The sequence below is a fragment of the Lemur catta genome, chromosome 6 (genome assembly GCF_020740605.2).
Source record: "Lemur catta isolate mLemCat1 chromosome 6, mLemCat1.pri, whole genome shotgun sequence".
Classification (NCBI taxonomy): domain Eukaryota; kingdom Metazoa; phylum Chordata; class Mammalia; order Primates; family Lemuridae; genus Lemur; species Lemur catta.
The window spans coordinates 52,543,486-52,557,586 of NC_059133.1; the positions used below are offsets into that span (position 1 = coordinate 52,543,486).

Consider the following 14,101-nt stretch of genomic DNA (forward strand, 5'->3'; position numbering starts at 1 on the left):
CAGATACTAGGGCGGCTAAGGCAGGAGGATCGCTTGAGCCCAGGAGTTTGAGGTTGCTGTGAGCTAGGCTGACGCCATGGCACTCTAGCCTGGGCAACAGACTGAGACTCTGTCTCAGGAAAAAAAAAAAAGTCCTAAGCATTTTCATCACCTGAAGAGAAAAGCCATATCCATTAAGCAGTCACTCCTTATGTCCTCCTCTCCCCAGCCCCTGGCAGCCACCATTCCGCTTTCCATCTCTGTGGATTTGCCTATTCTGAATATTTAACATAAATGGAATCATATAATATACGACCTTTTTGTCTGTTCTTTTATTTTTACTTAGCATAATGTTTTCAAGGTTCATCCGCATTGTAACATGTATTTGGACTTCATTCCCTTTCATGGCTGAGTAATATTTCATTATATCACATTTTGTTTATCCAATCAAGGAAGGGATTTGTGCATGTGTGTTTGCTAATTGATTTTTTTATTGTGATAAAATATGCATAACATAACATTTACTGTCTTAACCTTTTTGTTTTTTTGAGACAGGGTCTCACTCTGTCACCCAGGCTAGAGTACAGCAGTGTCATCATAGCTCACAGCAACCTCAAACTCCTGGGCTCAAGGAATCCTCCTGCCTCAGCCTCCTGAGTAGCTGAGACTACAGGTGTGTGCCAGCACGCTGTCTTAACCATTTTTAGGTAGACAGCTCAGTGGCATTAAGTACATACACATTGTTTGCAACCATCACCACTATCCATCTCAGTGGGAGGGGACATTTTTTTTTTTTTTTTGAGACAGAGTCTCACTGTGTTGCCCGGGCTAGAGTGCCATGGCGTCAGCCTAGCTCACAGCAACCTCAAACTCCTGGGCTCAAGCGATCCTGCCTCAGCCTCCCAAGTAGCTGGGACTACAGGCATGCGCCACCATGTCCGGCTAATTTTTTCTATATATTTTTAGTTGTCCAGCTAATTTCTTTCTATTTTTAGTAGAGACGAGGGTCTCGCTTTTGCTCAGGCTGGTCTCGAACTCCTGAGCTCAAACGATCTGCCTGCCTCGGCCTCCCAGAGTGCTAGGATTACAGGCGTGAGCCACTGCGCCCAGCCAAGGGAGGGGATATTTTTAATCTTGCAGTTTTCTTAAGCCCTCCACTCACATATTAGACCACTCCTAGATCAAGACTCTGTTATCACGAACCATGACAATGTGATATGTGCAAATGTTCACAAGTTTCAGTTTTGCTGTCTCTCTTTAGGATCTTGGTTTCTATCCCGTTGTTATCTTTTTCCAGTAAGGAGCTTTCTGAGAGTTTTCGCTTCCCTCTTCATGCCTTTGACTCATGCAGATGGAACCTCTCCTAGACCAAGCACCGTTCAAGGAAGACCCTTGTTCTAGTTTCTGTCCTCTTCACATGGACCACACTTGCTACTGGCTGTGCTGATTGATATGTTAATTAGGGCCAAGCTGCCTAGGTGTGCTAACAATGACTCAATAGCCAATTATATAAGCTCAAACTCACAGTTTATTGCTAGGCCTTCACACACCACCAATCATGCAATTAATATTCAACACACAGGTGATAATTAAAGGGGGATGGCTCAGGAGACCAACGTGCCTGCCCCTCAGCAGGGGGATAGCTGCAGATACCAAAACAGGGAGAGCCTCGGAGTTCTCATAAGCAGAACCTCTGAAGACATTTGAACAAGGCTGGGTCTGGGCTGCTTTTATGATCCTCCCAGATGGGTCTTATTCTCATTACTAGGTGACAGCAAGTGTTATCTTATCACCTTAGTCCATTACATATATGTCTATTGCTCTGGGAGGGCAAATAACTTCACTGTGGGCTCAATGCTACTGGACAGGAGGGACTCCATTTTGAGACACTAGGATTACAAATTGTTATGACGTATCAACACCCGTGGCCATTTCTGTTCCTCTCAAGATTGCATCTTAGTGGCTCATGTCTGCTGGGTCTCTGAATCTCCCTTGTACATGGAGACATACCCCCTGCAGCCTCACCTCCACTTGGCCGCCCCACCTACTCTCAGCATCCAGTGTGTACTTGCAGCAAGAGGAAGTGATGGCGGGGCCTACAGCAGAGGCTCGGAGGGAAAGCTGTTCCCTCAGGAAGAAATAAGTGATAGCTCTGCAGTTTTCATGCCGAGTTTTTTTGGGGATGGGGGGGAGCTGGAAAGAGAGAGACTGGGAGGAAGGGAAAGAGGGAGGGACAGGAGGCTGGGCTCCTTGCCAATCTGGGCAGAAGGAGGGCAAGCAGCTTTGCTCTAAGCAACAGCAGCAAAACAATTCCTGGAAATTTACTTTTTCTTTCTCCTCCCCCTCCCCCCCATTTTTTTTTGCCCCAAAGTGTAGGCAAGACATTGTGATCAACAATCAGAAAGGAAGGAAGGTACCAGGGAGGAGGTATTGAGAGGCACAGATAAAGGCAGGCAGCTTCCCAGGGGGCGGCCTGGGCTCTGGAGGAAGGAGCAGGGCAGGTGCATGGAGGAAAGGTCAGGCTGAGGAGTGTGGCAGTGATCGCACTCCCGTCCCCAGCACGAACTTCCAGAATGTCACTGAGTGAAGGAGCCAAGTCTGGCTGTGGACATTGCTCTGCCCTCCTGCCATGGCTTCCCCAAGCCTGAAAGGCAGCCTGTCTGCTCTGCAGCACCAGACGAGGGGCTCCCCAGGCTCCCCGAGAAGGATGTGGCCTGCTGCCCTGTCCTTGGCTCTCTCTGCTCGGCTCTCCCTACTCACCACTCTTCACAAGACACAGTGGAGATAACACCAGTTTTGGGATCAAGCCCATCTTTGACACCCTGTTCCACCACTCAGTAGCCGTGTGAACTTGGGCAAGTCACTTAACTTTTCTGAGTCTCTATTTCTTTTTATTTTATTTTATTTTTTTTTTGAGACAGAGTGTCACTTTGTTGCCCTGGCTAGAGTGAGTGCCGTGGCGTCAGCCCAGCTCACAGCAACCTCAAACTCCTGGGCTTAAGCGATCCTACTGCCTCAGCCTCCCGAGTAGCTGGGACTACAGGCATGCACCACCATGCCCGGCTAATTTTTTTTCTATATATATTTTAGTTGGCCAGATAATTTCTTTCTATTTTTTTTAGTAGAAACGGGGTCTCACTCTTGCTCAGGCTGGTCTCAAACTCCTGACCTCGAGCGATCCACCCGCCTCGGCCTCCCAGAGTGCTAGGATTACAGGCGTGAGCCACCTCGCCCAGCCTCTATTTCTTTTATATGTAAAATGAGGATAATGCTACTTGCCTCACAAGGTTATCACATGGGATCCGTGAGGCAATATATGTAAAGCACTTGGCACTAGCATGATGCCCGCTTCCCACTTCTTGAGGATAAGGAAAAAGAGATTCCCTCTTGTGGAATTAATATTGAGAGACCTCTCTAGTCCCACCACCACTAGCATATTTCTCTCTGAATTAGATCAATAGCAGCTTCCTCTTTTATTATATTTAGTTGTCTGGGGTTGTGTTTCTTACACAGAAGGGCAAGAACATTCCCATATACCACTATGAACAACCACAGAAGAGATGTACTAATAATAACAGCTAACGTTTATTGAATATTCACCATTTGCCAGACGTGGTTGAAAGGGGCTTTCTTTACATGTATTACCTCATTTAATCCTTATAACAATTTAACAAGGTGGGTTTTATACTTGACAAGGAAACTGAGGCACAGAAAGGTTAAATAACCTGCCCAAGTCACACTGCTAGTAATTCAATAAACCCATATTATAAGGATTCTTGACCTGGATTCCTTACACCTAATGGCTTTAGGTGTGAACTCCCTGAAAAGTAGATACAAAATTTTGATTGTACGTTATGTGCATTTTTATGAAGGCTTAGAGCCTTCCAAGGGATCCACAATGTGCAAAAAGGTTAAACAAGACCACCCTTGAAGAGCTTCTCATGGACCAGTTCCAGGATGAAAAAGAAAGGTTGAGCATCCACTTCTGTGGAGGCCACTCAGCCCTGGGAATTCTGGGAAAGTCCCTGCGTGAGGGAGGCATCTCCTTCATGGAACTTGAGGGATCCGTGGGACCATCTGGGGAGGCGTTTGAGAAGGGGAAGGTGAATGTCTTTGCTTCCCACCTCCATCCTTCCACAACATGAAGGACAACTGTTTCCTTTCTGTGATTTCCCAAGAGTGGGGGAAGGGAGGGTGCAACATTGTCTAAGGAACAGGAAGCTTGGAAAGACTGATAAGAGACTGGAGGGCCCCAGCTAGGTACCCTGCCCCCACAGGGCTAGCAACTCCACATGTCTCCACTCTTCCCCTCTCCAGTCTCCTATCCCTCCCCTGGCTTCTGCTGCTCCCTCAGATTCCCCCATGATCCCCACAATCCCTGGCCTCTCCGTGGACATGTGGTGACAGTCTCTTGCTGATTCTAGATTTCTTAGGTCTGTTAACTTTTGTGGAACACCCGATGTATGCAGGACAGAAATTCTCCAATGCTTCTCTGGCCTCAGCTTCCTAAATTTTCACCATTTTGATACAGACGTATGATTCTTAGACTCCCCCAAAGTTGGAGTTGGGCGGACTTGCCGAAGTCATCTTGATTCTCCTTCTTCATTACAGAGATGAGAAAAATGGAGGCTTTATGAAATCTCATATTGTCAGACAACGTGAGAAATGTAGATGAAAATGGAAAGTGATACTAGATGTTGCAGTGTCATCTGCCTTGATATTCATTCACCTCTGCCAGATGCTAGCACCGCCCGGGACTGGAAATACAAAATGGTGAGACTCAGTTCCTGCCCTCAAGGGTCCACCTAAGCTCTAGAGCTCAGCACACTCAAGGCTGAAGTGTGCTGAACCATGCATGTTGCTTCATTAAAGTGAAACCATTGCTTCAGGCTTAAACTGGAGCTTCTGGATTTCTGTCCTTTTTCTTCTCCAAAAAAGACAATGATTGTTGAGCCATTTTCAAGAGGTTTGGGCTCACCTCCGGAGTCCTCTCCAAGAATGTCAGCCCCTGGATTGGTTAGGTCTCTGATTTCTGCTAGCACCTCCTGATGGAAACAAACCACGATGCATGCTAGAGGGCTCCACGTGGTGTCACAACTCAAGGGCCTTGCCATGGTGGGAGAAGGACCCATTGACAAAGAAGTGCAATGTACTTAGGCCTCAGCCTGCCCCACCCGCTCCCAGGCCTCTTTGCTGGGGAGGGAGCCTAGTCCAGTACATGGGACAGGAGCCCAATCCTGAGGAGAGTGCCCTTTCTGAGGAGCAGAAGGTCAGTGACTTCCCACTTCTAGTCCTCCTTCTGCCTTCCAGATCTCTGATCCTGCAAGGAAGGGGTGTGGTTTTTAGTTATGGGTTCCTGTCCTGGGCTTAGGAGGGCGCTGTGTGCCCTGTAGGGCTAGAAACAGGTTTGTGTAATTAACGCTTAATCCGGTCCCTTATCAGCCAACAGTCTTGCTGTTTCCTTCTTTCTTGGGTGACCCACGTGCGAGGCCACGGGGAGGCGCCCTGACACTGGAGAGAGTGGCCACGGTGGGGCTGGGCTGGGTCCATGGGCGCTCCCCGGGCAACACCCACGCCGAAACTGCAGTGCTGCAGACTAACCACCAGGGGGCGCGCGGCCCTTCTCTAGCCTCTGGTTTCTGCAGGAAACCTCTCCTCGCCGCTTCCAGGCAGTCTCCTCTTCTTCCCTTAATTAGGGGCCAGAATTTTGGGTAAACGTGGACAGTAGGGGAGAAGGCCAGCGTAGTGAAACCATGGCTGCTTCTGCCCCTTTTCCATTCCCCTACCTCCCTGCCTTTCTGCATCCCATCCCCCTTTTATGAACTGGTATTCTCGAGGTCACCCTGACAGCCCCTCCAAGGACAGTAGGTATGAGGTCCAGGCTCTAGCCCTGTCTTCAGTCTTGTGAGAGCAAGTCCCCTCCTATCGATCAACACCCTCATATAAACTGAACTAATGCCTTTCCAGTTATTAGAGTTTAGAGCCTTCCGTGATTGGGTGAGGTTTGAGACATACCATCCCTATTGTCCTTGTTCAACTGAATCTTTGGCTTCTAGATTCTCACTGTCTGAGGGGTCCAGATTCCGGATGTGCAACCGGCAGAGGAGGGCCCAGAGCAGGAGGGCAGAGGACAGTGTACCCAGCACCCAGGGCTGGGGAAGGGCGTCTGCAGGAGGTGAACTGTAAACACTGTGACACCAGCTTTGTGTGACTCATTCCTTTCCTCCCTCCCAGCAACCCTGGGAGTTTCTTTCCTGTGGGTTCCCAGCCTTCATTTTCTCTTTCTCATTCCTTTGCCTCTGAGATCTGACTGCCCCTTTAAGATTCTGTACCACTTTCTGCTCCCGAAAACTATTCTAGCAGGAGGGATCTATTCCTGTCCACTCTTTTTGCCTTTTTCTTGTACTCCTGGAGACTGACAGTAACTTAGCTTTCTGAAGAGTGATTCTGGGTGGTGGGCTGGATAAGGACACCCAGGCTCTGAGGGGTGAGCAAGCTGCCCAAGGCCACTCAGCCAGCTGGTAGCAGAGCTGGGCTGTGAACCCACCTGTGTCTTGATTCAAACTGTATTTTCTTCTTAAGAAGATTCAGCAGCTCAGGATCTGAGCAGAAAAAAGGTATGTTGTTCAAAAGATGCGTGTCGGTTGTGAAAACACAAGTGAGCTCAGCTGCACCGAAAACTTAAGTCGGCATTCGTGTGGAGCACATCAATGCTGAAGACGTGAAGATGGCCAGGGAGTGTCATCCTGGAGGAGCAGGTCCCTGAGGGCTGTAGGGTCAGGCCACTGAGTGTTCTTTCATGGTCCCCGAGTTTAAGGAAAAAGAGCCATTACATATGCAATCTGAAGCCTCCTGAGTTCTTTTCCTGTTTTGTTTTTTTTTAAATAATTCCTTCTCTGTAAACACACAGACATACCCACACACACCAGGAAAACAAATTGAAGTGAAATAAGAGGCTGAGATTCATTTGCCAGCCCAACGATAGTGGTTCAGTGGGTTGGAGTCACCCCCAGGAGTGCTCTGCAGAGCGTCCGAGAGCTGTGAGGGTGCAACCCCTGGGCCTCCATGCTGGGCTATACCGTGGGGTGCATCTGCACCGAGGCTCGACCCCTGGCTCACATCATGGACTGTGAGTCAAGCGCACCACCTATGCCATGAGAGATCCATCATGGTGATAAATAAAGTCTAAAGTAAAGCAGTGCACGCCCCGCCCCCATTCTGAATTCTCAGCAATACCTCCCCTTATCTTCCCTCCTGGCATCTTTACTCAGTGAGGGAGCCAGTCCCATGGAGCTGTGCAGGGACTGGAGCCCAATCCCTCAGTGTCCTGGGTACCACAGAAGCTGCCTTCAGTCGGTCCCTTTGCTGCCCTGGTCCTCTGTGAGGAGGACAGGGCTATTCAGTCCCCAGCAAAAACTGTCCTCCCCTCCTACCTCTGATCTCTGATGCCTGCAGGGCATGTGGCCCTTGCTTTCTTGGGTCCCCAGTCCAGGTCTAGGAGGGGTTGTGTGTCCGAAATTGCATGCCGGAGCTCTGAAGTATGGCTCTGTAGCCGGGCCAATCTTCTCTCCTCGAGAGTGCTGAGGTTGTCTTTGTTGGGATGGTTTGTTGAAGAAGTGAAGGATGTGCCATCCCAAAACATGCCAGATTGGTGTACTGATCATTTGAGTTGCCTACACTGGGGCAATTGTAGTTACAGAAAGGGTGAGCTGACCTCTATCTATCTGCATGCAGCAAGCAATATAGGCTCGTCTGGGAGGGGTGCCCTGTCCACACTGGGGTGAGAAAATAGCCTATATCACCCGAGACTTGAAATGAGAGGATACACTAGACCTGGGTAGACATGTTTTCCAGCCCCATCACGTATCTCCTAACGACTGCCCTGAAACATTACTCCCCCAGCCAGATTATCTTTGTCATGTCATTTCTTCTCACAATTATAACTCTTGGTCTAAAGAATACAAAAACATCTTCATTTGACCTCTTCTTTGGACCTCACTCTCTGGAAAACTCCCCATGTGCATGTGAAACTCGTGCCTATGCTTCTGTCCTGTTCATTTGCCTGTTGTCCATTTGCTTTCTAGATCCAGCGAAAGTGCCCAGTGAGGGCAGAGAGGGGTTGGAGACATCTCTGGCTCCCCTACAGAAATGGCAGCCAACAGCGAGCCATCCTTCTCTGGCTGCAACACTGCTCGCCCCGGACCTGCTGCAGCTGATATCCCGGCCCTGTCACGAAAGGCTGGCCAAGGTACGGTTTCTTATCCTCAGCTTCTGGGAGCTCTGCTGTGGGGGCCAGTCATGAGGTCAGAGTGATGAGACTCTGTGTCTTTGTCCCTCTCTAAATTGGGGTTGACAGGAGAAAATATTTGTGAACTACTTCTTTGGGTGAAAGCCACTTTTGGTGTTTTGTGAGTACTCTAGATTTCTGTTTGATCCTATTTATCTCAGACATAGTCTGTGTCTTCCCTTGTCTTTGTGCTTTTGTGTCACTTGTCATACGGAATGGAACCACAGGGTGAAGCTCACAGGCACAGGGTCTTACAAGCCTGCTCTTGGGACTGGGCTCCGCAGACTGGTGGGTTCACAGTCCTCATCTCTTGCAGTGTCTATCTAGACAACCTTGGGTCCTGAACCAAAAAACTGGATGAGATTCCTCTGTTGTCTTGTTTTAGTTCCTGAGAGCTTGTCTTTGTGACCAAAGAGGACACACTCTCCAGTCTCTGCCACCCGAGGGGCACAAAGTGCTGGCTTTGAGTCAGGCAACCATAGCAGCACCTGCTTTGTCCAAATGTGTCAAGCTCTCAGGGCCCCTGCTTTGAACTCTCCTCCCCAAACATCCGCAGCCCCATCTCCTCAGCCTCTCCCTCCTCAGCAAAATCCCTTGACTCCTCCAGCCTCCCCAGAAACCCCCCAGACACCCAGCTGTCTGCTTTCACCTCCCTCTCCCTGGGTGATTTAAGAAAGCCTGATCCTCTGGCCTGATCTCAAAGCCTGAGGTATAGGGTCATTTGTGTAAGCTGACAGTCATTTGTGTAGGTCTGGCACAGGCTCCAGGAACACGCAGCCAGGCTCGCTTTGCTGTGCCTTACATCGTGTCCGACTTCCCAGGGCTTTGCAATTGGACATCGTCGGCTCCAGCCCTCCCTGTTCAATGCCCTCTGGGAATGTATCCTGGACCCTGTCCTCAAAGATTTCGTGTCCCCTGGACAGCAGCAGATCTTTTAAATTATAAAGCCCTGTAGCCCCGACTTGCAAAAGATCCTACCAAGTTTAGGGGAGAATCAGATTAGTGGCCATCCATAACCCCACTCCTATGGACCTTGACAGGGCACTAACAGTGGACATCCCTCTCACGATCGTACCACACGTAGGAGTTATTAGACCAGATGGCCTCCTGGGGAGCCCTCAGCTGCAGCCCCTCCCTGGCCCTCCTGCAAAGGATGATGAGAGAGCTTGACTAGATGCTGATATTCAGGGTCAGCTGCGGCAATACCAGAGGCTTTCCCTCCTACATAAATTGATCTAAGTTTGAATGATATACCCAGAAAGAGGGAGAGCACCCCAAGGCATCTGTCAAGAGATTTATACAAGTTTTTCAAAGGCGTACTGCATTAGATTCTGAAGCTCCAGAGCATAGAAATCTTTTCATTTCTGCTCTGGTTGGAAATCTTCTTCCTGATACAATAAAGAGGCAAATCCAAAATAGTGTAGTTGGTTGGGATGGTCAGTGTCTAAACATTACAATAGAAGCAGTCACACAATTCTTTGAAAACAGCTTGCAAGAAAACAAGAGAAAAGAGGAAAAGACGTCCTTGCCTTGCAGTTTGAATCATTACAAAAACAAAGACAGGCCTCTGAGAATGACTCAAAGTCTTCTTCTGGCTCTGGTGAACCACAGGGCTTTTCAGTTTGCCTTCAAAAATTTGCAGATATTGCATAAAAGCTGGGGCATTGGAAAAACTGCTGTCCTGTACTTAAAAGGGAGAAACTCTCCCTATAAACCCAGCACTCTCAGTAGGCTCCTTTTTCCCTCCCTGTGGGACAGCACCCCATTGACTGATGGGGTCGGCCCATCCTCAGTAGCACCCCTGAGCCCACCATAAAGCTTTCAGTAGATTGGGAACTGGATTTTACAATTGACACTGGTGTGACTTTTTCTACTCTTTGCTTAGAGGAAGTATCTCTACCTCTTACTTCTGGTTCTATTCAAGCTGTTGGAGTCTCTGTGCAACTTATTTCATTGCCCATGTTTTAGGCCACCCCAATATCATTAGGCCCCCATAACACCCACCATGCCTTTCTAGTTTCTGACTTCTTACCTCCAGAGTTTTCAGCGGAGATTTATTATGTAAGTTTAATGCCACCACACAATGTCACAGGGAAGGTAAAAGGGTATCCTTGCAAGAAAAATAACAGGAAAGTGTCTAATCCCACAACTTCCCCTATAACAGTTAAAGATCAATCCTATGAGTTTTCTCGCCAACAGGTACCCCGTGGGAGTTCTGTTTTGCACAACATCTAAAAAGAGCCGGGCAGGCTGAAAAGAGATGTAAATTTTTCTCCTCCAGAATTGCCTTTGAGAATCTGCTTTTTTTTTTATAGTGGAAGGATTCCTGAGTGAACAGCAGGGTGCCAGCTTCAGGCCTCAGCCCTGTCTCCAGGGCAGAGTCACATCTCCAGAGATAAAGCCTGTCTCCAAGAAAGGCAGGGGAGCCAACTCTAGCCGCTTCTGTTGTCAGCCTGCTGCTAAGAAGAGAGAACAAATGTAACAGTTTCCAGTGCTCTGCTAGTTTGGCTACAGCCATAAACCTTTACATCCGCTAAATAAAAAACCCTGAATACTTGGTTCTCTCTGCCAACATTCTCTACCTCCTTCACTTCTGTGGTGGCCCTTTTTCCACCCAGGAAAAAGTAAATAAACTTCTCCTTTCTATCCTAATCTTTGCCTAGAGAAATCTTTCTCAAAACCCTGGTGCCCTAGTTCGTACCCTTACAGAAGGTGTTTTTATTTCTCTGCCTTCAGACCAAACTTCAAGCTTTCTGCTCTGTCTCATGGAAACTCATCTTGATTTAAATTCCGCTAAAGAGGATGCAATTTTGAAAGGTATCTCAGCTAGACTCTGGGCTTTCCATGGAAATGAGGTGGACTGCTACTGATGCAAATCAGTACGCGCTACATAGAAGAGGAACAAACCTTTCCCATCGGTAGGTAGCACAGTAGCCCCTGCCATGAGATGCAGAGCAAGGAATCAAACTTATAATAGCCTCTCTTTTACAGCAAGATGTACTTACTTTCATCACCTCACCATGTAACACCCCAATCTTACTAATAAAAACACAAGGAAAATTTGATGCAGATGGAAATCAAATGTACCAATTTGTGCAGGATCTAACTGCCATAAACTCCCTGGTAATTCCCTGCTGCCCTCTGCTCCTATCCAGCTACTGTCCTTACCTGGATTCCTGGAGATGCAGCCTGGTTCACAGTCCATGACTTCTGCTCAGCTTTCTTTTCAATTCCTTTGCACCCTGCCTCACAGTTCTCTTTGCATTTACATGCAGGGGGGGACAATTAACATGGGCTCCCTGACTCAGGGATATTGTGCGTCCCCCTCCATATTCTCTCAAATCCTTAAAGCCAGCGTGGATTCTGTGGCCTTCACCCAAGGCTCCACCGTTGTGCGGTGTGATGGCCTTCTGCTTTGTAATCAAACTGTGTTACGGCAAGTGTTACAGCGAGTGGTCCCGAGGACAAATCGGCACACAGAGAGTCAGAGAATCAAGGTTTATTCACCGGCGGGCTCAGAGGGCTCTCGCCACCAAATTCTGAGCGCCGTCTACCCAATTTTCCCCACTTTTATTAAGTTGGGGTGATCAGTGGGGTGGGGTCTCAGGTGACTAATGCCTGCCAGGTAATAGGTTAGTTGATGTGTCAGGCAATAGGTTAGTATTATGTTGATGCACCAGGTAATAGGGTAGTTGATGCACCAGGTAATAGGTTTAGTGTTATGCTGATGCGCCAGGTAATAGATTAGTTGATGGGCCAGGCGTTAGGTTAGTATTATGCTGATGCGGGTCTTCCGTGAGGAGTGGGGGTCTCAGGTGGCTGCTGTGCCAAGTAATAGATGGGGGTTTTCCTTATCAACTGAACAGGGTGCCCTTACTGACCCTCGAGTTCTCCTAAGGCTCTGGCTCACGAGGCCATAAAGCCTCCAGATCTAAACTTCAACTGGTGCACACACCTGTTACTACTTAGGACCTGAAATATCTCAGGGCACTCAAAAACTCACCCCAAATTGACCTGAGTCAATTTTATCCATCCCTCTCCCTAAAAGGAAAAAGCAGCTACATCAATTTGTAGGGACAGCTGGCTATTGCCAGCAGTGGAGTCCTAATTTTGCTGCTCTTGCTAAACCACTCCATGCCCTCCTCCCAGATACCACTCCAGAGCCCATTCTCTGACATTAACTTCCCCTGAAGCCTTAAAGGTAGCACTGTCCACACCCCCTGCTCTTGGCTAACCTCGTTTTCACAAACCATTTCACCTATATTGTGGTGAGAATAAAGGGCGTGCTGTAGGTATTCTAGGGCAACCCTTTGTCTCTCAGATACGCCCTGTGGCATATTTCTCAGTGCCAATTCCTCCTGTGGCAGCAGGCATGCCCCCAGGCCTGTGTGCAGTAGCAGCACGTGCTGCCCTAGTGGATTAAGCCAGCACTCACACAGTGGGCTCCCCTGTTTCCCTCTCGGTTCTCCCTGTTGTATCTGCTCCCTACAAGTTCCTAAGATGCAGCACCTCTCCACAGAGAGAGGCATCCTACTAACGAATCCCTCTGTCATCTTGCATCATTGTAACACTTTAAATCCTGCTACGTGGCCTGGCGCGGTGGCTCACGCCTGTAATCCTAGCACTCTGGGAAGCTGATGCGGGCGGATCATTTGAGCTCAGGAGTTCGAGACCAGCCTGAGCAAGAGCAAGACCCTGTCTCTACTAAAAATAGAAAGAAATATGGACAACTAAAAATATATATAGAAAAAATTAGCCGGGCATGGTGGCGCCTGCCTGTGGTCCCAGTTACTCGGGAGTCTGAGGCAGGAGGATCGCTTGAGCCCAGGAGTCTGAGGGTGCTGTGAGCGAGGCTTATGCCATGGCATTCTAGCCCGGGCAACAGAGAGAGACTCTGTCTCAACAACAACAAAATAAATAAATACATAAATACATAAATAAATAAATCCTGCTACGCTCCTACCCTTCCCTGATGTTAGAGATCCTCATTCAGTTCCACAGGATTGCCTAGCAACTGGAGCAATGGTTGCAAAGCTACAAGATGATCCCTCAGATACTCCTTTAGACAACGCAGACTTACTGGTATTTTATGAGGGCCCTTGTAAACGCAATTTTAAGGGAAACACAATAATCGGCTATGCCATAGTTTCCCCACCAAAAAACGCTGAGGCATCGTCCTTTGCCCACTATAAAGTGTGTCAAGCTCACGAACTTATAGCTCTTGTTAGAGCTTGCACACTGGCAAAGGAAAAACACTGGTGCTATTTACACCGACTTCAGCTACACTTTCGGAGCCTGTCGTGCTGTAGGCATAATCCAGACGTCCCGTGGATTCCTGCCACCGTTGGTGCTCCTGTTACTAATGGACATGTGAGGGCTGCCTTATGACAGGCTGTTCACCCTACCACTAACATTGCTGTTGCTCACTGTCCAGCCCACTCCAAGGGACTGACACTCCGTGTCTAGGGAATGTTAGGTCAGGCAGGGCTGCTAAGGACACACCCCAAACAGACCCCTTATCCTTCTCCTTCCCAACTTATAAACTTGCCTTTATCCCTGACCGAAATTATTGGCCATCAGGGAAATGTCCCCAAATGTGAAAAAGATAATGGATACAAAAGGGTGCTGAGCAATCACCAGACGGATTATACATGTTCCAAATGGACTTTCTGTGGCCCCTTTTTCTCCTACCCTGTGCACTTATGTCCCCCAGATGGGGGGTACATGGGGGATGTACAAATGGGGGATACGTGGGGGAACTACAAGGTAAGTGGTTTTGACCCAGGATCCACAAAATTTCTGACCAAATTATTTCCCAGTGCATTACTTGTAATT

General features: G+C 48.4%; 1 long non-coding RNA gene across 1 annotated transcript; it reads left to right on the forward strand.

Annotated features, from left to right (window-relative positions):
- Positions 1-608: 608 nt before the first annotated feature.
- On the forward strand, positions 609-10,899 carry LOC123639626. The gene is made up of 4 exons (XR_006735778.1): positions 609-652; positions 4,591-4,752; positions 8,064-8,227; positions 10,582-10,899. It is a non-coding gene; the product is annotated as an uncharacterized LOC123639626 (long non-coding RNA).
- Positions 10,900-14,101: the final 3,202 nt, after the last annotated feature.